The following is a 5000-nucleotide window of genomic DNA, read 5'->3' as shown; positions in this document are numbered from 1 at the left end:
GAGATATGAATGGTTTGAGATATGACATCAAATAAGCTTTTGTGCAAATAAATATCCAAAAAACCTGGTGGTCTGCATTTTTGGCTGCAAAGAGCAGTTCCAACCTAAACTGATTCTGTCTGCAAGGCACGTGTTGGCTTTGGAATGTGGACACTAGTCCCCAAAAAAAAGTCTCTCCCATAGCAGGAATCGAACCAGTCAACCAGGAATACTAACTAAGTCTTTCTCCACATGTTGTAAGCAGTACAGTAAACAGCAAGACAGGTGTAAAAAAAAAAAAAAAAAAAAAAAAAGAGTGTTTTGCTTTGAATACAAAACATCAACATTACAAGAGCTGAAACACGCTACATGGTCAAGGTTTTTGGCACGTCAGTTGAATAATTTGAAGATCATGAGTTTTTTGCTCACACGTGGCATCCTCCTTTTCTCAAGAGATTTTGTCACTAACTCTGAACTTTCCAATTCAGTTCTAAACTGTTTCCGATTAGAAAGAACATGGGAGCCCTAATGACAGACAGGACACATGGCTTGTTGAGTCCCTTGACACTTTTGTGTAAAACTGTGTAGTTGAAAAAGGCTTAAGCTATGAAACAAAAGGAAATCTTTTGCAAAAGTCATAATGCATCGCCAATGTTAAGTATTTTTGTTGCAAAGTGAAAATCTACCAGAAACATTTTTGATTGAAAAACACGTGTCAGTCTTTGAATGGTGGCAGTAGCTAAGATAAAGATGCATTCCCATACCGGGAGTCGAACCCAGGCCACCTGGGTGAGAGCCAGGAATCCTAACCGCTAGACCATATGGGAAAAGATGCACTAATGTCTCAGTGACATTATGAAAAAAAAAAGTTTTCTGCTATGCACAATAAACTTCTGCAGATCTGCAGGTACAGCTTGCCTCGTTAGCGCAGTAGGTAGCGCGTTAGTCTCATAATCTGAAGGTCGTGAGTTCGAGCCTCACACGGGGCACTGTTCCCTCCTTTTCTCGAGAGATTTTGTCACCAACTTAGAACTTTTCCATTCAATTCTACAACTTTTTCCATTAGAAAGGAAATGGGAATCCAAATAACTTACCGGACCCATGAGTTGTTGAGTCCCTTGACACTTTAGTGTAAAAAGGGGTGGTTGAGAATGAGTTGAGCTACGAATCCAAATTGAATCTTGTGTGAAGGGTCAGAATGAAGTGCCAAAACGCGGGCGTTCAGCATTTTTGCCTGAAAAAAACAAATCCTACTTGAAATACGTTTGACTAAAAAACACGCGTCAGTTTTTGAATGTTGGCAGCGGTGCAGAAAAGGATGCGTTCCCATACCAGTAGTCGAACCCGGGCCGCCTGGGTAAAAACCAGGAATCCTAACCGCTAGACCATACGGGAGAAGATGTACTGCCAGCTCACTTACAATATGAAAAAAAAGAGGTGTACTGCTTTGCACAAGCAACTTCCGCAGATTATTACGTGCATTTTGCCTCGTTAGCGCAGCAGGTAGCGCGTCAGTCTCGTAATCTGAAGGTCATGAGTTCGATTCTCACATGGGGCACTGGTACCGTGTTTCCTTAACTGATTTTGCCACCATCTTGGCTAGAGAGTCACAGCTCTTTTCCATTCAGTAGCAAAACATCACCAATTGATGGAAGGGGAGCTCCAATGACAAACAGGGATAAAGGCTTGTTGAGTCCCTTAACACCCAGGAATTAAAAGTGAGAGATATGAATGGTTTGAGATATGACATCAAATAAGCTTTTGTGCAAATAAATATCCAAAAAACCTGGTGGTCTGCATTTTTGGCTGCAAAGAGCAGTTCCAACCTAAACTGATTCTGTCTGCAAGGCACGTGTTGGCTTTGGAATGTGGACACTAGTCCCCAAAAAAAAGTCTCTCCCATAGCAGGAATCGAACCAGTCAACCAGGAATACTAACTAAGTCTTTCTCCACATGTTGTAAGCAGTACAGTAAACAGCAAGACAGGTGTAAAAAAAAAAAAAAAAAAAAAAAAAGAGTGTTTTGCTTTGAATACAAAACATCAACATTACAAGAGCTGAAACACGCTACATGGTCAAGGTTTTTGGCACGTCAGTTGAATAATTTGAAGATCATGAGTTTTTTGCTCACACGTGGCATCCTCCTTTTCTCAAGAGATTTTGTCACTAACTCTGAACTTTCCAATTCAGTTCTAAACTGTTTCCGATTAGAAAGAACATGGGAGCCCTAATGACAGACAGGACACATGGCTTGTTGAGTCCCTTGACACTTTTGTGTAAAACTGTGTAGTTGAAAAAGGCTTAAGCTATGAAACAAAAGGAAATCTTTTGCAAAAGTCATAATGCATCGCCAATGTTAAGTATTTTTGTTGCAAAGTGAAAATCTACCAGAAACATTTTTGATTGAAAAACACGTGTCAGTCTTTGAATGGTGGCAGTAGCTAAGATAAAGATGCATTCCCATACCGGGAGTCGAACCCAGGCCACCTGGGTGAGAGCCAGGAATCCTAACCGCTAGACCATATGGGAAAAGATGCACTAATGTCTCAGTGACATTATGAAAAAAAAAAGTTTTCTGCTATGCACAATAAACTTCTGCAGATCTGCAGGTACAGCTTGCCTCGTTAGCGCAGTAGGTAGCGCGTTAGTCTCATAATCTGAAGGTCGTGAGTTCGAGCCTCACACGGGGCACTGTTCCCTCCTTTTCTCGAGAGATTTTGTCACCAACTTAGAACTTTTCCATTCAATTCTACAACTTTTTCCATTAGAAAGGAAATGGGAATCCAAATAACTTACCGGACCCATGAGTTGTTGAGTCCCTTGACACTTTAGTGTAAAAAGGGGTGGTTGAGAATGAGTTGAGCTACGAATCCAAATTGAATCTTGTGTGAAGGGTCAGAATGAAGTGCCAAAACGCGGGCGTTCAGCATTTTTGCCTGAAAAAAACAAATCCTACTTGAAATACGTTTGACTAAAAAACACGCGTCAGTTTTTGAATGTTGGCAGCGGTGCAGAAAAGGATGCGTTCCCATACCAGTAGTCGAACACGGGCCGCCTGGGTGAAAACCAGGAATCCTAACCGCTAGACCATACGGGAGAAGATGTACTGCCAGCTCACTTACAATATGAAAAAAAAGAGGTGTACTGCTTTGCACAAGCAACTTCCGCAGATTATTACGTGCATTTTGCCTCGTTAGCGCAGCAGGTAGCGCGTCAGTCTCGTAATCTGAAGGTCATGAGTTCGATTCTCACATGGGGCACTGGTACCGTGTTTCCTTAACTGATTTTGCCACCATCTTGGCTAGAGAGTCACAGCTCTTTTCCATTCAGTAGCAAAACATCACCAATTGATGGAAGGGGAGCTCCAATGACAAACAGGGATAAAGGCTTGTTGAGTCCCTTAACACCCAGGAATTAAAAGTGAGAGATATGAATGGTTTGAGATATGACATCAAATAAGCTTTTGTGCAAATAAATATCCAAAAAACCTGGTGGTCTGCATTTTTGGCTGCAAAGAGCAGTTCCAACCTAAACTGATTCTGTCTGCAAGGCACGTGTTGGCTTTGGAATGTGGACACTAGTCCCCAAAAAAAAGTCTCTCCCATAGCAGGAATCGAACCAGTCAACCAGGAATACTAACTAAGTCTTTCTCCACATGTTGTAAGCAGTACAGTAAACAGCAAGACAGGTGTAAAAAAAAAAAAAAAAAAAAAAAAAGAGTGTTTTGCTTTGAATACAAAACATCAACATTACAAGAGCTGAAACACGCTACATGGTCAAGGTTTTTGGCACGTCAGTTGAATAATTTGAAGATCATGAGTTTTTTGCTCACACGTGGCATCCTCCTTTTCTCAAGAGATTTTGTCACTAACTCTGAACTTTCCAATTCAGTTCTAAACTGTTTCCGATTAGAAAGAACATGGGAGCCCTAATGACAGACAGGACACATGGCTTGTTGAGTCCCTTGACACTTTTGTGTAAAACTGTGTAGTTGAAAAAGGCTTAAGCTATGAAACAAAAGGAAATCTTTTGCAAAAGTCATAATGCATCGCCAATGTTAAGTATTTTTGTTGCAAAGTGAAAATCTACCAGAAACATTTTTGATTGAAAAACACGTGTCAGTCTTTGAATGGTGGCAGTAGCTAAGATAAAGATGCATTCCCATACCGGGAGTCGAACCCAGGCCACCTGGGTGAGAGCCAGGAATCCTAACCGCTAGACCATATGGGAAAAGATGCACTAATGTCTCAGTGACATTATGAAAAAAAAAAGTTTTCTGCTATGCACAATAAACTTCTGCAGATCTGCAGGTACAGCTTGCCTCGTTAGCGCAGTAGGTAGCGCGTTAGTCTCATAATCTGAAGGTCGTGAGTTCGAGCCTCACACGGGGCACTGTTCCCTCCTTTTCTCGAGAGATTTTGTCACCAACTTAGAACTTTTCCATTCAATTCTACAACTTTTTCCATTAGAAAGGAAATGGGAATCCAAATAACTTACCGGACCCATGAGTTGTTGAGTCCCTTGACACTTTAGTGTAAAAAGGGGTGGTTGAGAATGAGTTGAGCTACGAATCCAAATTGAATCTTGTGTGAAGGGTCAGAATGAAGTGCCAAAACGCGGGCGTTCAGCATTTTTGCCTGAAAAAAACAAATCCTACTTGAAATACGTTTGACTAAAAAACACGCGTCAGTTTTTGAATGTTGGCAGCGGTGCAGAAAAGGATGCGTTCCCATACCAGTAGTCGAACCCGGGCCGCCTGGGTGAAAACCAGGAATCCTAACCGCTAGACCATACGGGAGAAGATGTACTGCCAGCTCACTTACAATATGAAAAAAAAGAGGTGTACTGCTTTGCACAAGCAACTTCCGCAGATTATTACGTGCATTTTGCCTCGTTAGCGCAGCAGGTAGCGCGTCAGTCTCGTAATCTGAAGGTCATGAGTTCGATTCTCACATGGGGCACTGGTACCGTGTTTCCTTAACTGATTTTGCCACCATCTTGGCTAGAGAGTCACAGCTCTTT

The sequence above is a fragment of the Phyllobates terribilis genome, unplaced genomic scaffold, assembly GCF_046119375.1.
Source record: "Phyllobates terribilis strain yellow unplaced genomic scaffold, ASM4611937v1 Scaffold_11__3_contigs__length_659146591, whole genome shotgun sequence".
Lineage (NCBI taxonomy): Eukaryota > Metazoa > Chordata > Amphibia > Anura > Dendrobatidae > Phyllobates > Phyllobates terribilis.
The sequence above is the reverse complement of the archived record's forward strand: the minus strand, read 5'-3'. Positions refer to the sequence as shown.